General features: G+C 35.0%; 1 protein-coding gene across 5 annotated transcripts in view; it reads left to right on the forward strand.

Annotated features, from left to right (window-relative positions):
* Positions 1-19,551, forward strand: part of LOC134538728 (broad-complex core protein isoforms 1/2/3/4/5-like) — a 74,043-nt gene that overhangs the window by 26,314 nt on the left and 28,178 nt on the right. The gene's annotated exons all lie outside the window — the stretch shown is intronic.

Raw genomic sequence — 19,551 nt, forward strand, 5'->3', positions numbered from 1 at the left:
ATTGTTAGAAGAAAGATAAATGTGAGCGAGACAGACGGCAGCCAGTGTGTTTCCTGCGTGGGCAATAAGTGGCGTAACCTTTTTTTTATGCTGGGTGAAGCGACCTTTTTCTATCAACCCACGGGAAAAGATAATTGCTTGAGCTGTCAAAATAAACATCGCTGCGACAGTTAAAACAAGTTGAGGTGGGCGTGCATCCAGTCGGTCGCTGTGTATTGTCAACCGATAGTAATCAAAATCAAGAGAAATCCAGCAGGTAGCTTTCTTTGCCTTAACTGCGTATCACACTAGACACTCGCAAAAAGCTAAACGTAAACACGTTGCCACAAAAACCTTTATCTGCACCCTGCCGGCAAAGGGACGTGGAATGGGGGTTGTCAAGCGCTGACAGCGGTGGACAGGAAGTGGTATCTATTTTTAGATATGCGCTGCCTACGGCAGTACAGTACTCGGCAAGAGAAACGCAGTAACACACTACTCATCACAAGAAACTTATTTTCTGTCCGATTTTCTTCGGATTTTCGGCAATTATTCACAGTTCCTCGAAATCGGGTTGTAATAGAGAGGTGGTCGCAATAAATGGGGTCGCAACAAAAAGGTTTTACTGTATTTTACATTAATTACATTGGCTCATTTTTCAAACACTCAAAAGTATGCAGATTTTTTTTTTCTGTGTGGTTCTTTTGTAGACATGCTTATTAGCCTATAATTTATTTTACTATATAAGTCTGCCAAAATGAGACTATTTTGATAAAATAAGCATTAAAATATATTTTAGTTTCATATTTGTTAAATAATACACCATTTTTATGAATAAACACAATGTATAAAAATTAAAACAATAATACAGTAATCTCCTGTTTTAAAAACAAAATTGACCTAAAAATTAAATGATAAAAGGTTGTCCCTAGTAAGACTGAAAATAATATCTGATGAGAAAAATATATAAAAATGATGACAGTTTCACTAAAAAAAACTCTGGAAATATCTGGAATATAACACTATTCTGCTGGGTTGCTTACACATGTGCTATGAAGATTGCAGATTTTCATGAAATAAAATAAGATAAATAATTTATGATGACAATGATACATAACATCTTGTTAATATGTATTAATATTAAATATTTACAACGAAACAAAGCCCCAAATTTTTGTGGTTATTGCACCATTTTTGGTATTCCTAGTTATACAATTATAAGCTATAAGTATTTTTTATGTACTGATGCTTCCGTTGCTTGCAATATTTCTTACCGCTACGTTGTGAACCTATTGCAGAACTACTTATTTTCCTTTTTTCTGCGTATAATTCTCAATCACATACCAAAATACAGGGTTTGTTCGGAAAGTAATAGGACTGAGTCAATTTAAAAAAAATTATTGAGCCAATCGTTACAATTCTTTAAAAACTTTCAAAGTAGCCTCCTCCTGCGTCCATGCAGCGCTGCCACTGCGCAAGCATTGAAGGCGTAACGGAAGGCATTCTCCGGAATAGCCTTGAGAGCCGCGGCGTAAGCTGCTTGGATCCCCTCTCGTCGCAAAATGCTCGCCTTTCATCGGCCTTTTCAAGCAAGGAAACAAAAAGAAGTCCGGGGGGGGCACATCTGGGCTGTAGGCCGGCTGCGGAAGCGTTGGGATGCCGGCCTTGGTCAGGTAGCTGTTCACAAGAAAGGCGGTGTGAGCCGGGGCATTGTGGTGCAACTTCCAGTCGGCTGCGATGTCTTGTCGGACCCAATTTACCCTTCGTTTGAGTCTCTTGAGCACTTCCACGTAAAACTTGGCGTAGATGGTTTGTCCAGGGGGAACAAATTCATGGTGGACGATGCCTTTGATGTCAAAAAAGACAATGAGAATCGTTTTCACTTTGGATTTGCTCATTCTTCCCTTTTTTGGGCGAGGAGACGCCGGCGTGTGCCACTCGGAAGATTGCCTCTTTGTCTCGGGATCATACTCAAAGATCCATGACTCGTCACCTGTGATTACGTTATTCAAAAATTGGGGGTCACTTTCACACATGTTCAAATTTTCTTGGCACACTTCCACTCGCCGCAATTTCTGGTCGTCAGTGAGCACTTTTGGCACCATCTTCGTGCACACCTTGCGCATGTTCAAATGCTCCGTCACAATGTCATGAACCACAGATTTTGGTAAATTTAACATCTCGGCAATTAAACGAATACTCAGTGGACGGTTTGAGTTCAAAACTTTGTGCACACGAGTCACATTGTCGGGGTTTGTCGAAGTCGAAGGTCTTCCAGCACGGTCTTCATCGGCGACCTCTTCCCGGCCCTCCGAAAAGGCCTTGTGCCACCGAAACACACCACTTCTTGCTAAAGCATCATCTGGGTAAGCTTGCTTGATCATATCAAACGTCTCTGTCGCAGATTTACCGAGTTTCACATAGAATTTAATCACGTACCTCTGCTCTAATGAACACTGCATTTTCGGCTTGCACCACTCACAGAAACACGTCGCGCGAAAAAGCCTGTCCTGACTCTCCAGCTGCTCGGAGACAACTGACCAGCCGCTCGTTTGTTAGCTAGGAACCCCCTCTACCGAATCCAGTCGGTGCGCACACGCTCCGAAGTACAGTCGCGGCGGAAGAAAATCAGTCCTATTACTTTCCGGACAAACCCTGTAATCCCATAAGATTGCAGAGAAAGGGCAGGTAGAGGTGTTTATAGCTAATATACTAAGAAGACCATATGTCATACGTGATACGAAGCAGTGGTGTTGTCAGCTTATGCTACTTATTTTTGTGAACACGAATTGCTCTAATTATTAATGTTTCATTTTCTTGAGAATTAATGAATAATATACTAGTTAAAATGTAAATTTTTGCAGAAGCATTTGTGTTTTAAAAATATTTATTCTATTCATTTCTTTTAAACTATATATTTAGCTACTAAATGAATAATCAGCACATAAACATACATGATCTGGAGTAATATTGAGTCAGTTTGTATGTTTATGCAGGGCTGTCATAGTTTAAAGGTAAGCCTGCACTACCACTCATGATAGGGTTACTTGAAAGTCTAGGACTTTTTAAAATCTTTTGACTTGACAACGTCTAATAAATCAATGAACGCCGGCTGCACGCACGAAAAAGTGTCCCGTTTGGCCGTGTCCCGTTATGCTCATTGTACGCTTGCGCTGCATCTATCTCTCTTCCACTCGATTGGAACAACCATTGATTTGACTTTTTCGAGGCACATTAAACTTTAAACACTCCCATTCGTGGCCTTCTTTTCCTATCATCGTCCTATCCTTAACAGAATAACACAGATTCGAAGAAGTTAAATAGTAAACATGTATAAAAGTTATAGTTCAAATAATCTGTTCGTTAAAGTAATAAACATATTTTTATTACTTAGTGCAAATAAAAGTAAATTGTAAATTTATCAATTAAATTGTAGATTTAATTTCACTCCTTCTTTGTATCCATACAAAATAGTGATAATTCAATAAAAATGATTCAATTTTATTCATAAAAGTATGCAATCATTTCATCAATGTTTTGTTATGACGTCAAGTTAAACTATCGTCCGTAAACCGACTTTACAGACAACCAATTTTTTTATCTTTGCATGGCAGCACAATACAGCAGAAGACGTGGCAGTGGTGACTTACCGTACACGCGACAGGCGAGTCAACGTATATGATATATCCACTACGTAATTTGAAGTCGCATGGGTTCTTAACTTAAATGCTGATGTCCTTCCTGTGGTCGCTAGCCGCCAGACGAGCGTAATCGAGTGGGTGTTAAGCAGGCGTGCCCTCACGTGGCACGGCTTTGAAGTCTCTTCCTAGATCTTGGCACCCACTTCTCCCACTCCTTTGTCACGGATATGTAAAGCTGTGGGGACTGGGTTATGGACTTGCTACGCTAATATTGATATGCTTATTGCTAACATTTGAATTACGTATACAACATTGTTTTTCTTGCAAGAAGAAACAGAAAATTAATAACTAACATTTACATAATGCTTATTTTGGTTATGTAGGTAGGTCCAACATTTTTCTTGCATGACAATTTCCTGTTAAAGCAAAAGCCCCTGTCATTTTCGTGCTTGAGAAGGTAGATACACCACTTACATCATGTGGAAATTGTAATGTTTGGGTTTGGATTTGGGTCAAATTTGACCCAGATTCAATAATTCCTTTTTCTCCTGGGAACTTTAAAGTGTCGAAGAGTAGAAGGTCAACTGTATTCATCATCGAAATATACTATTTTTGTGAAAAGTATTTTAACACTTTCAACCGATTGACTAATTGCTTTACTCTTATCAGCAGCAACTTTCTTTTATCTTAAATATTTGTTGCTATTTGCTTACATTGCATACAATCATAGACAGTTCTCAGAAGTGTTTTGTAATTTAAGACTGAAAAGAACAAATTTCAGAAATTAAAATAAAAAAATAAAAGTAACTCTTCAATGCGATATTAGGTGCAATATAGACAAAAATTGTAGGAAATTGAATAAATGTTGACTTTTTGTACTGTTACCAGTAGGGGAAACGGGCTCGTAAATATAGCCCAGTTAATTTTTATACAGTTTCATTTACCACTAATATTTACATTACTAATTAAATCACCATATTTAATGTCTGTTCACAAATCACTCGCACTTAAAAATGTCTGTTCATTAATCACTAAATATCTGTCCAGTCTACAGTTCACACTCCTCACTGTAGCTAGGCTTAGCAGTGAATTTCTCCTTACCGCACGCCTGTTCGCACAGTCTCACACCACTCGGTCGCACTCGCATGATCCTGTTGCTCCGCGTCGTGCCACTCGCAAAGTGTGGTCTCTCATCCTTCTCACTGAACCCACACTTCACTCCACTCGCCTGTAGGAACTCTTGGAATTGTTGTGGAGGCTGGCGTTGCCGCTTTTATACCCTTGGCAGTCTTTCTGGAACCAACTGGAGTGGTTGTGACGTGTAGCGTCATCCCGGGTCGACCCGATGCTCGAAGCATCCGGAATAGCATTGCGTCATTCTCGCCTCTCCACGCAGAATTCCGAGGCTGCCAGGGGATAGATAATAGCTCTGAGGAAGGAGGGCGCAGGGGTAGGGGGTTTGGCGAGACCGGTCCACTGTAATCCCCGAAAGCATGCATACATGACGTCAGTGGCCGTGTGGGCCCACCAGGCACCTGTAGCGCATTGTGCCCTTACCTGCAGCGTTGGTACCACCACGATAATTTGTAATAATGATAGTTGCAGTGTTTACTAACACCATGAGGGAAATCAAATTGTTGACTAGTTGAATGTATCAATGTGTGCTATTTTCCCTGTGCATAACATTCATAGCAACTCATGTACCTATACATATTTTGTTGAATCTTGGTCATTGTTTATAAAGAAAGCTGTAATTTTGTATTTAATCACAAAATAATTTGCTTTAAGTTTTTTTTGTATGTGATGTGTAGTTTTAGAATTACTAGTTAAAGGTTTCTATTCCTGATAAAAGTTTTGTTTCTGGAAAATGGCGGAAAGCAGTCTCGAATGATCAAGTTCACCTCCTTTACATTTGTTAACTTTATTCCGTGTAGGTAATTGTGTAGTTTGGGCCTTGTAATTGTTCGTTGCATAAACAAATTTCTGTTGATTTTTGTATTCAGTTTGTACAGATAATCAATTAAAATAATAATTTTTTAGTGTGAAAAAGTTTTCAAGTAAAACTGTTTGTGAATGCCTTCCATAAACACATGTTTTTTGTGATCGCTATATGCCTTGATGGGTCTAAGAGGAGTGTGACAGAATCCTGTGCTTTGCTGTTTTTGGAAGGCAACAGACAAGTAAAAATTGAGCCAATCACAGCTTGTCTTTTATGACACTTCTTCTCTGTTGTCAGATTGTCTTGTAAAACCTTCCAAGATTTCAATTTTGCCACAAAGCTGTTTAATGCTCTTAACCATATAGTGTGGTATAACCTAAGGTGTCACAAATTATTGTTTAATACACAAAAATTCTAATTTTTGTGGTGGTTACATCATCCTTAATTTTCACAATAAATTAAACACTATAAATTTTTTTGTGTGTTGTAGATTTAGGTATTAGCAAAACATTACTCAAGATTATAATCCTGAATTTTAAGATGACTGAACAATGCAAGTAAATTTTTCTACTTTTACTGGACATTATTCTAAATTATGAATTAAAATTTCAGTATGATTCTGTAGAAACAGTTTATTACGAAGGATTCAATACATATATTTTGTTCAAGCTAAAATTATTTTACCCAAGACATGTCATTTCAAGTTGGACTCAGGTTCTGCAGTGCTGAGGTAGTATATTTGGTTGCTTAACTTAACATTATTTCTTCTTTTCGAATCATTGATGGTCTAATAGAGAAAAAATGTAGATGCATAAAAATTTTTCAACACTGGTTTTGAGCCAAATGAATGGATTTTGGTTTTATATCTTTAATTTTCTGACCTGCAGATTTTACTCCATGATATAAGTAATATCAAGTATATAATATAAACATTTAAAAAAAATCACTCCTGTTTTTAAAATGAGTAGCCAACTGAACAGTTGTTACCATTATTTCTCCATTTTATCGTTAGTTTGGTTTTAGGCTTTTATTTGGGACCACATCATCATGAATTCTGTTCGGACATGTTGCTTTGTGCCATTTAAAATGATTAAATGTGTTAAAAAATTCAATTATGTCACAAATAATTTGCATCTCTGTTCTCTCACTAAATTAATTTTGTAACTATTCAATGAAAATGTACTTCAATACCAAATTTACAAATTGTGAGCCTATATTTTTCAAGATTAATTATGCAGCTTGTATGTTATTTCTGATAGCTTCTGTTTTGGTTTATGGTTTTTATTGTAACAATTTTTTATATAATTTGTTTGTATTTTGTTTTGAAAATTCTGTATTATATTTGTGTAATTTTTTTTTTCTCTTTTGTGTAAATTATTGGTGCTGTTCTGTTTTGTTTCTTTATTGCAACCATGCCTGCTTGGCAAGACCTCTGAGTTTTTTGCAAAATATTTTGTAAATAAAAAAATATATTTATAAATTTTACAACTATGCTTAACTGGAATTTGAGTTGCTAAGATGTAACCACTGCAATTACTTTTGGAATTTTTTTTTAGCAGCGTTCAAGTATTTGAATAATTTATTCTATTTTGATCAGATATTGTTAAGACAGACACTCGGAAATTATTTCCATGACAAATTACTTAGCAGAAAAGAAATACAAAATAACTAACAAACACACAGGTCATCAAATTAACTTACCCTATGCCAATTCAGCCTGTCGCCGCCAGATGTCGGACACCAATATTGACGAGGAGTTTAGTATAAAAAAGATAAATGGAACAGACAAAATGTGAGGGCTGGAATACAAATACCATTTAGAAACTGTATACATTGGTATTGTGTCATAAAGTTCTTGTAATTGTGTTTTGAATCATTTTTTAATTTATTATTATTATTTACTCTACTTGGAAAACTTGATAATACTCTGCAAGATTGCAGTGTAAAGATATATCGCAGAAGTGGACAACTTACACTTTTAGTTTGAGTTGTGGGAAACTTCAAATAATAATATTCCTGTGTACTTCACTGGGAAAACTGAGGATGTCAGTCAGCCTTAACCTCGTAGTGAAGTGGCATATACTCACATTCCAGCTTACCTGGATCTGGGCTGTAGCCAGGATTTATCATTTTTTTATGAGAAAGTATTCTTTAAAGTTGAATTTTAAATTCTCAGGGAATAGTAGACTTTCAGAACTCCAACATTTACATATATAAATTTAAGTAAAAATTTTGTTTCAGATAAGAAAACTGGACATTTAATATTTTAGTTTTTAATTGTTTTCAGTATTTTATTCGTAAGTCAATTGTTTGATGATTTCATTAAATAAGTGAAAACTACATAGAAATAAATACATGAAACACACATGCCAAGTTTTTATGAAAGACATGCTTACAGTAACGTGTGTACAAACTGGCTTATTATATAGACTATATAGGCTATAATGGGGAGGAAATGCCACTAAGGATTACAATCGATAATCTTTCCAAAAAATCTCTCCATAACCTTAGAGTTGCTATAATTTTCCTATTCAGTGTGTATTCTCCTGTTTTTTTAATTCTCTTTTAAATATTGGAAGGAAGGTGTCCGGACCCACAGACAAACACCCCCCTCCCCCCCCCCCCCCCTTCATCATTGTCCTCACCTGGATTCGATTCTGCCTTTTTGACATCTGTTTGTTTTTTCTGTGATTTGTGTTTCTTTACCTAATGACTTTACTGTGAAGAAGTAAAACTCAATTTAAAAAAATTGCTGGTGCAGAAGGTGCCCGAGACAATTGGTATGTCTACTGGACATGCCAGTTTGTAGCTTGACATTCTTCAATCAGGAACCAATTTTCAGGGGCCATGTTTTGGAAAAAGTATTTGCCAAATTTGAGTGAATGACATTGATTTCATTGTATGTTATATGCGCAGTCAAGAGACCAACATTTCTCGTGGGCACCAAATGATAGCCCAACTGTTGTGTCTGGAGGCTGTGGAATTTGAACAAGTCTTAAACGTTGTGCCATGGAACGGTGAAGTACCAGAGGGCAGTAGACCTTTTTTCCTCACTGAGGTGACAGCTTACATGGACGTGCTACCCTGTGCCTCGACATCTTCCCGGAATCACTTTCCAATCAAGGTGCACCTTCTTCCCCTCTTCCAGTCCTGGGGCTACGAAATATTCACTGAATGCTAGTTGGAAGTTGGAATGAACTACTTGCTCGGCCTGTGCGTTCTGTTGGATTGTCGAAGGTCCAAGTGTGTATTGCACACATCTACAGAACTTGAATGATCTGTGACAACACACAGCTGGTTCATGCTGAAAAGAACATTTTGGGAAGCCATGCTTAAAATACACTGTGGGCAGTATTCCAAGATGTTTGGGTAAGGTAGCAAATAAGCATTACTTTGTTGGGATAAAACTGTAACTTAACTCACGGCCCGAATTCCAGAACGTGCCCAGTAATGAATAAGATTGGCAGCTGTTTTATTAATAAACGTTGCCCTGTGCTAGGTTAGAAATTGGTTCCAATGCATTCTAGCGGATGTTTGGCAACCATCGATACAATTGTTATTGCAGAAATCCTAGGGATAGCAGCACCATCACACTAATTAAATGTTGTTATTCTAATTTTCTCAAGTACTTTTTAAGTTATGATTACATCTTGTTATGACCATTAAAGTGTACTAAATGTATTCCAGGATAGTTTCGCTATCATAAAGTTTCATTTAACACACCAACATGCTTGGTACATCTTTCGATAATCACAAAAGGTCTATATATTAGTTAATGGTGCCAGACGCGGTGCTGCCATCTGGACAAAATCAGCAAAAAAGTGAGCTCTGCACACGCGCAGAATTTGAGCAACAGAACGGCAACGGATAGGACATCAAAATCCGTTCTTCAAAAAACAAGGAACTGGTCTTGTCCTGTTATGCTAGGGTACAGGTGTAGCATATTTTTGTGTCTTGGAATATCGGTCTGTAAGTGGCCCGACAAATCCTTAAATATCATCGTCATGAGCCTAGTGACTTAAGTATGTAGGGTAGCTTATCATTGTATGAATAGATCAGCAATCTAACGTCTCAGTCTCTAGGCATGGGTTGAGCAAGGAAAAACGGTTACATTTTTGGAAAAATAAAAATATGGCGCCAATATGTTTCTGGTGCACATAAACAGAAATAAATTTTGGAAGCCACCTATTTCAAGCAAATAAATTTTTGAAAGACGTATAGTCAGATAGCTAGCTACATTCCTTGATGTGCTTCTAATCTGACTGTGTGTTTATCAAAAGTACATATATTACCTACTGTATTCTGTACTACACTTCAGTTAAGTATATTTTGCAATACCACTTTTATATTGTTTATTAAAGTTAAACTATGTTTTAAAGTCCCGGTTATTACATAGTGTAACAAACAATACCGTAAATATATTGTTACGATTTACTGCGGGTTCGTGAAGGATAGCCCAATTAAAGATTTTTATCACACACAGTTTTATTTATTGCCACTATTTACATTACTAGCTAATAATTTAAAAACGCCAATTAATCAATTGTACTTAGAAAAATGTTGCTTCCTCCAGTCACTCGTTTCTCACAACCCACACACCTTGCTGGGCCACACATCTGGCGCAACTCTTGCCGCAGCACCTCTCGTGGTCCTCCGTTGCCGGACTCCGTTGCCGCACCCCGCCGTCGCCGTCGCACTTCCCCTTCGCCGAGATCCCACTCGACGCCTCGTTCGAAACTTCGCTCGGGACTCCGCCACACCCGCGGCACTATCGCCCAGAAACTTCGCCGCGGCATAACTCCCGACTCCACTCACTCACTCACTCACTCACTCACTCACTCACTCACTCACTCACTCACTCACTCACTCCCTCCCTGCCCTGGAACCTTCGTCCAAGGACTTCGCCACTCTGCCGCACCCGCGGCACTATCGCCCCGGAGACTCCGCCGCGGAACTTCTGCACCTGCGCATGTCATGGCCTTGCTCACATTCATAACAGTATTATGTACTGTATCATATTCTATAACATAATTCAATCCAGTATACCACTTTTATATAATTACTAGCTAAACCCGGCCACGCTTTGCTGTGGCACAGTTTAATATTAATTCATTGTTTAATTTAATATTTTACTGTGCATGGCTGTGGAATGTAATAGAAGAAATAAAAATGTGTTTAGCTTAAATATTTTTATTGTAAAGCTAATGGAAGGAATACATTCCTTGTTTTCCCATTTTTTGCATAAACATATAGATCAGATGGTTTACCGACTCTGGAGCACCCGACATATAACTGTCCATGAGAGAAGCATTCATTTTCTAAATTCAAACCGCACACTTGCAAAGATTGTCCTTGTGCTTTATTGATGGTCATAGCGAACGCAAGGCGTATTGGAAATTGAAGTCGTTTGAACTCGAACGCCATATCTGTCGGAATAAGTGGCATTCGTGGAAGTAATACCTTTATGAAGTCCAATCAAAATTGTTGCTTCAATAAGATTATCCATTAATTTTTTAACTACTAATCGTGTACCATTACATAATTTAGGCTGACAGATATTTCGAAGCAATATAATTGGCACACCAATTTTCAAATTCAAAATATGTGGTGGTAATCCTGGAACATCGAGTGAATTGAGAAATTCCGTTGGAAAGTTCACTGCTTCATTTTGGTGCACTACTGAATCAATAGATTTGTATGTCATTGTTTCACCTTCGATTCTGTTTATAATACTATTGTTCATATCGTGTACGTCAACATTTTTAGCCGCTAGAATGGCTCTTTCGCTCAACCATGCATGATTTTTGAATTTTGTTTCGATGTTTTGGAATACCTTGTCTACTAATTCCTCTTTTGAATCTACGATGTTGCATAAATCAGATGATAAGCTGATTTTTCCTGTTTCTGGATTTGTAGGTACAGTGCCGTTACCAACTTCAATTAATTGTCTTGAAAATATGACTGCTGTTGGATCGTTCTGAAGTTTAACTCGCATATTCGTGGTTAAATGCATTTTTTTTACTGTGCTCCAAAAATTTGAATATTTTAAGCAGGCATGCAATTCATCAGCAGGTGTTGAGCGAGGTATCACTGGGAGCGTTTGCCTGAAATCACCGGATAGTAACACCAACACTCCCCCAAATGGATCTGGATTATTTCGCAAATATTTCAGTGTATGGTCTAATGCTTCCAATGACTTTTTGTGAGCCATTGTACACTCATCCCATACAATGATTTTGCACGTCTGAAGAACTTTTCCCATTCCTGATGTTTTTGAAATGTTACATGTTGGACTTTCTGTGCATTGCATGTTTAGTGATAGTTTAAGAACAGAATGTATTGAAAAAAAATTAAGTCAATTTATATAAAACCTTCTATGAAAGTTATACTGACTGTTTCATTGATAAAATTACTAAGAAATATATAAAAAAATATAAGTTTTAAAAGCGAATAAAAATTTATAATTAACCAAAATAAACAAATGTATACTTTTAAAACATGTAATTAAATTAATTAAAATGTGAAGTTTTTATTGTAAACAAATAAATATGAAAAACACATTTCCAGTGTCACATGCTGTGCGATGCCCAGAAACATAAAACTTCTGCAATATTTTATGAGAAAAAGCAGCTAATAATAGGGTAGCTCAACTCACAACGATAGAATGTGGTTAAGTGTCGAAAAACGTGTCTTAGTTAATATATATACTTTAATAGGATTTTTCGGCCTTGACAATTTTCGCACAACACAGAAAACACGATTTTTCATACTTTGGCACCATAAGGTTTAATGATAGTAGCCTACATAATTCATATTTCCAGTGAAAAAATAAAGTTAAATTATTTCCAAGATAAAAAAACTATATGAATACAAAATTCTGAAAATAGTGTTTCATTAAATCACAATTTTTTTATAAAACATAAGTTTACTCACTTTACAGATGAAATCCAACCAATTCCATTCTTTAATTAAACATTTATAAATGATACCATACACATAAACTGGTCACAGTGACACATTTTGTGCTTAATCAATATTTGGCTTATTAGAAAACAAAACAAAAGTGTTAAAAGATTATTGTTGGAAAAATCAACAAACACATTTTGCTATGACAACAGGGTTGATATGACAACCGGTTTGATATATCAACAATTATCATAACAACGTACGTGATTATAACAAATTAAAATAGCAATATATAAGATATAAGCTATAAGATAAGAATTATTTAATTTTCAAATGTATTGTACGAAATGTATTTTTTAATTTAAACGTATTTTTATCAATAGAGTCGAAAGAATATACTTTCAAATTAAATAAAGTTTTTTATTCTTTCTTGAAATATCTATATATATACATATTTGTGTAAATTATAGTCGTCAAGGCACAATGGTCGAGTAGCCTGATGTGCTTGAACTTCGACAATATGGTACAGCCTCGTCGAGCGTGGTCACAACTAAGTTGGGTGACCATGATATTTAGTTATAGAAACTTTTTTTTCCGACTTTTCCGGTGGATTTTCCCAAACTTTTATTTCATATAAACACTCTTCTGTTAAGATGCAATGTTCTGTAAAAATTTCAATCCAAACAATCGTATACTTTCCGAGTTTTGCGGCCAAATACATACGGAAGCTAAATTTTTATATATATAGATTTAATTTCTTCATTGATTCTTATGTCCTGGTTATTATAAAGTACACTGCAGCCCTACCTATTCTTATGTATAACTTGATGCTGAAGAAAAATTTGTTTACGTGCAGTAATTTAATTTTCTCAAGGAAAAAAAATATTATGTTAAACAGTATACAATTAGTTCTTGTCCAAAACACCTTATTCCTGCGTACGTACCGTAAGAACGTACAGGTCGTAATTACTGCAACCTCCTGTGTTAATGACTTCATTAATATCCCTATCGTATTGTGATGCAAACTTATAAAATATTTTTTAATGTAGCTAACCTAACCTCTACAAACTGTTTGCTTTGTTGTTATTACTTACAGTGCATAAAAATCTACCCTAGGAAAACAAGACCTCTTACTTTAACTTATAAATGTAAAGATTCACTTAACCTTAGAAAATAAATATTTCACCTAATGCAGCAAATGAAACACAGCACACCTCCCACAAAACACATCATACAAAATGCACACCAAACTCAATTATTTTATGTATGTTAACTTTATGCCAAAAAAGTGGCCCATTTCATTATTAACTTTATTCAATATATTACAAAACATTGTTACTGTCCTCTTCACTAGAATCGCAAACTGTCATCCTCTACACAGTACAATTCAATTAATTCATTGTGAATAAACAGAAGCATTCCTTGCCGCCTATTAAATTTATGTCCTGCAATTTTAACAAATTCAATTAATTGGTCCAAATTTTTTTTCTGCATTATTTATTTTAGCAAAATAATCAAATTTAAAACTTACTTTCTGGTCTTTAAAACTACTGGTTGTAGAAATAATATCATCAGGTTTGTGCTTCCTTGTTCTGAGGAATTTGCAGGTTTCCCAAGCTTAGATGAAACACTCCAGCATCTTGAGTGTGGGCATATTACATTTCAATCATTTTCACTTTTTCAAATCAGGGTAACAATGCAGGTGGGCCGCACTACATTCTTTTGTATGCCGGCTGGATTGCGATAGAACCGTGAGCATCTTACATTTTCTCAAAATTCTAAAATTTTAACATACATACACGTAATGACATAACTATGTATTATTTTACTAACTTGGATTTGACATGTAAAACAATCTAAGTTTGTTGGGCAGAGACAGGAATAACAGCCATTTGCATCTCCAAAACATTAAAAATAACTTCCATTGTCCGTGTGACCAGTCTTTCGTTCAAGTGTTTGCATTGCGTCCAGTGGTGTCTACTGATCTTCATATTAACAATTCCATAAATTTACACTTGCAGTGTGTCCACACTCTGGAAAGTCAGGGAAAAGTCGGGGCAGTTGGAATTGTTCAGAGAAAGTCGGGATATTTACATGAAATCCTGGAAAAGTCATTAAAATTTTCAAGTGGTAGTAATTAGAGGGGTGAATTTCATTTCCCCCTCTGCTATTTTTCAGACTGTGAAACATTTTTTTTTTTTCAGATAGTGTTTTAGTTCATTGTTTCATTGTTGCACACATTATAAAATTGTGTATTCAAGTTTCTGTTTGAATTTAATATTTCTTATATAGTTATAGCGTTATAGGCCTGTATAGAAATGGTGAAGGCTGTATATAGTTGGGGAAATTTTATGTTTTGGTCATAGAAAGTCTCTGAAATTTTCTTACAGATTTGTGTGGACATCCCGATATGGTTTGCTCTGCAAGTCAAAAAATAAACCCAAACGTTCAAAAACAAGGCTTTTTGTTCGTTCTTCATCGTGATTGTTTTGAGTATCAGATTTTTTTTTTATTTTTTTTATTTTATTTTAACTTCTTATTGCCAGAAAAGTCATTAGAGATGGTAACATGCAGATCAGGAATATCAGGAAATAAATTGGCCATGGCTGTTTCTACAGAACCATCTCTTTGCCAGTGTGTTTTCGGGAAACCACGGGAGACCAAAAACAAAATGGCTGGGCCAGAATTGAAATGGAAGTCCAATGTCTTACCACTGCCCCACTTCACTCCATATTATATATTTTGTAGTTATCATTATGAATGTGTTGTGTGTACAAAGTCATTTTACATATATACGGTGGGGCAAAAAGTGTGTATCAGTTTTGAAGGGCTGTTAAAAAAACTGAGTAACTTAAGTGAGGTTTATTTGATTGGAATCAGTATACATTCACATTGATTTTTTTTATCAAGCTCTGAAGATCACATCAGCAAGATGGAACTCTTTGACCACTTTTCGGCACAATTCTATTTCCTTACGAATTAGCGTCATCAGTTCTTTCAAGGTGTGGGGACGATATTTTGAAAACATTTTTTCTTGAGGTAATTCCACAGGAAGAAGTTACTGTTGCTCAAATCCGGTGAGGGTGAGCGCCCCCCCCCCCCTTCCCCCCACATCACCCTCAGAATGTTTGGGGAATCACCTCAAGGAAAAGGTTTTCAAAACATTGTCCTCACACCTTGGAAGAACTGAAGATGCGAATTTGGGAGGAAATCACCACTATACCCCTATTTGCCGATAAGCGGTTGAAGAGTTCCAAAATCGCCTTCATCAATGCATCACTGCTGATGGCCATCATCTTCCTGATGTGATGTTCAGAGGTGGATGAAAACAAATGGGGGATGTATACTAATTTCATTAAAATAAACCTCATTTCTGTAAGTTACTCTGTTTTTTTAATAGCCCTTCAAAACAGATACAGAACTTTTATCCCATCCTGTACTCTCTCTGATAGAAGCAAGTAATTATTATAAACCATAATATATATCTTAATAGCAATGCACATTATAAAACATATTATTTTGTGATTTAGGATATAAAGAGAATAAGAGTGAACTTAAGTAAATACAAAATTTTTGTTAGGGGACATGAAAACCATCTTCAATTGCAATTTAAAGTATAATTAAAAAAATTTTCTGTTTTTAAGAATTATTTTGAAACCGCATACAGTTTTTGAATTTTGTTGAGGCAGGACATAATGAGTTTTTGATTTGACTTTGATTATCCAAAGTTCCCCATACACCTGTTAAATACAATAATAATACTTGAATACTGTTAAATACAATATTAATACTCGATTTTGTTTTTATTAACTGTCCACAAAACAGTCAACAGAAAATTATAGTTTATGTAATTAATTTCTGTTACAACAGTGTTCCATTTAATAAATTAACAATAGTACCAGTTTTTGAAATATTGTTTTACAAGAGATGCTTAGTTGCTTTACTTATGCAATTTACACATGCAATAGTATATTTAATTACATAAAATAAATACAAAAACTATTAATAGAATGCAAACAAAACTATGAAAGTACTGATATGTTTGAAGGCTGGTAAAATCAAAAACTTAACATTTCCGTCAGTGAAAGGGAAGTATAGTAGTCATAAAAACTACTTCGTCCATCCCAGATGTTGTAGGATAGTGATGTTTAGCGTAATTCAACTGTAAACTATTTATTGCTCATGTTAATGATATTTTTATTTTGAAATATATTATTGCAGTAGGACTGTAGTTAAGTAACATTGGAGATATAGGCAAACACTAATTTTTTCCAAAATACAATATTAATACTTGATTTTGTTTTTATTAACTGTCCACAAAACAGTCAACAGAAAAATTATAGTTCATGTAATTAATTCTTGTTACAACAGTGTTCCATTTAATAAATTAACAATACCGGTTTTTGAAATATTGTTTTACAAGAGATGCTTAGTTCCTTTACTTATGAGAAAATCTTACAAATTCACTAAAAAAAACCAATTGCTTTAGACTATGAATAAAACTGTTATGTAAGGTTTAGTTAGTATATTTTAAGTGGCAAGATAATGCCATGTTTAAGTACTTTTTTTTTTACAGTGGTTACAACTCTGCAACTGTAGTGAATGAAATTTGAGCTCACAATAAAATGTAGTATCACAAATTTTGATGTAATATAGTACCTTAATTTCATTTGGAAAAATTAGTTTGACATGGATGTTACACATGCATGCTAGTTCATGATAGCCTTGAACTATTTATATTTAGGTGTCTGAGTGAATAATAATAATTATTTCCATTTGCTTTTATAAACATTGATGTTGAATATTTTTTTCTTTCGAGTAATTTATTAAAGCAAAAATAATACCAGGGGTGTAACGATAAGATTGTGAATTGATATGAAACATCCACAATAGCTAGTTAGGACCAATAATAACCTTTCAATTACAGTTTGTGAACTAAAATTTATAATCAATCATCTAGGGACTTAGAAGTTTGGGAACAAAATGAAATATAAAACACAATTTTGAGTTTTTATTCTGTGCTAACAATGATGAGATTTTAATTTCTAAAATAGTGCCTTAGTTTTTCCTCCAAAAAAAAAAACAACTTTTATTTGATTTTACATTCTTGGTGCTTCAGTATCGCAAAACATTTTCCTGTTATTTAAGTTATTCTTTGATCATTTGATAAGTATAAACAATCTTTAAGACTTAATTTGGTAGTATCATTTAGCAGAGGATCCGCACTAGAAACAACCTTAACCCATCTGTTTAATGGATGAAAAGTATTTTATATCAAATTTAATATATTAGAAAATATATCTCGAGTGGGTTGTCTAAAAAATTCCTGGCCAGACCATGATTAATTAAAAATTGAAAAATTACTTTTTATTAAATATTGCTTTGATGAGTTTAACAAATAAATTTAATACCAACCGAAAGTATGAAGCCTATAGAATATACAAACGTTGGGTTATCTATTTTTTCCTGGGGTAACTACTGGGTTGGCAGGTATGAACAGGTAAATCGGTAATAGTTATTTTCACCAATCTGTTTAATAAATAAATCTTATATCAAAATGAGCGCTATTTAATTTTAAATACAATGATATAGGTCCGAGCCAAATATCCAGTGCGACAGAAGAGGACACAGCGTTGTAGCTGAGAGTGACGTGACGGCCAGCTGAAAGTTGCGACAAAGAGGTCCGAGCTAACTATCCCATGCGATAAAAGAGGACACTACATTACAGCTGCGTGCGACGAGACCGCTGAATGAAAGAGAGCGCGTATGCTATTTATTCGTGCAACAGAGAAGGATAACGATACATTAGTAAATACTGAGCATTATTTTGGAGTAGTTAATAACCTAAAATATAACCTAAAATATTGTGAACAATTAATACAAAAACTTTATTATTGAAAAAAGTTACAATCAATAATAATTATTCCGTATCTGATTCATCAGAAGTGAAATGTTGATCCTCGAACTCAGTACAATCGTCTTCATTTTCCGTAATTTCGACAATGTCTTGTATTTTCATTGTCGTTTGGGTCCCAATAAATCCTGTTGGTTTCATATATTCATCAAAATGCCAACCACAGTTTTCAGGCTGCAATTTCACACATTTAATGTCTGTTGCATTAAGCCACATAGAATTAACAAAAATGGTTTTAAAATTTTTTTGTTATAGGGATATCCAGCATGGTGGTATAGTATTCGAGTTGAAACTTTTAATTTTTTTTTAAGAATTTTTCACTGTCTTCTTTCGCAGCATAATTTTTCATAAAAATTCTATGTCTAGCATCATTCACTCTGGTGCAGTGATTGACGCCATACATTTTGACTGTAAACTCTTGAACAATGTCCATTTTTTCATCAATAAAGATATCAGCTTCATCAGTTAATGATCTAAAAAATATTTTTGGTCCTTTTCACTCTTGGAAAATATTTGAAACTGTTTAATTTTTCCTTTATTGTAAAATGCTTCTGTGTAATCACAACCTGTGTATGCATGAAAAGCAGATAGACTTTGGCATAATGTTGGTCCCAATTCCAATGCTAAATCGATGCAGTTAATGCAATCAAGGTGTTGGTTTTGTTGTTTCTTAGTCGCAGAACTAGCCACCCAAATTGCAGACTGTGAAATTTTGTGCTTATTTACCAGCAAAATAATCAAAATATCAGTGTCAGAAGCCTTTATTAAAATTCTTGAGCCTGGTGCTACTTTATAAACGTGAAAAATAATCCTTGTATTCGCCTCTTCGTGATAACATGTATAATCAACTTCTTCAGTTTTTTTAATGTAATTATCCTGAACTTGATACGAGTAGCACTGATGTTCAACAGTTAAAAATATTGATTTGTTTTGGATTATTGGAGCCAAATTTTTGTTCTCCCAGTAAGCAGCTAAAAATTATACAGAGCCTTTTTAAATCAATAATTTTTAAGGCTTTGTTAAAAAATCATTTGGCCTAATTTGTTGAGGTCCTGAAATTTTATATGGAATATCGAACTCCTTTCGACCTTGACGTTCAGAATCTTTGATCGAGGGTGACAAATAGCGGTAGAATATTAAATGTATTTCTGTAGCATTAGTTGAACTAATTT

Source organism: Bacillus rossius, chromosome 14 (genome assembly GCF_032445375.1).
Source record: "Bacillus rossius redtenbacheri isolate Brsri chromosome 14, Brsri_v3, whole genome shotgun sequence".
NCBI lineage: Eukaryota > Metazoa > Arthropoda > Insecta > Phasmatodea > Bacillidae > Bacillus > Bacillus rossius.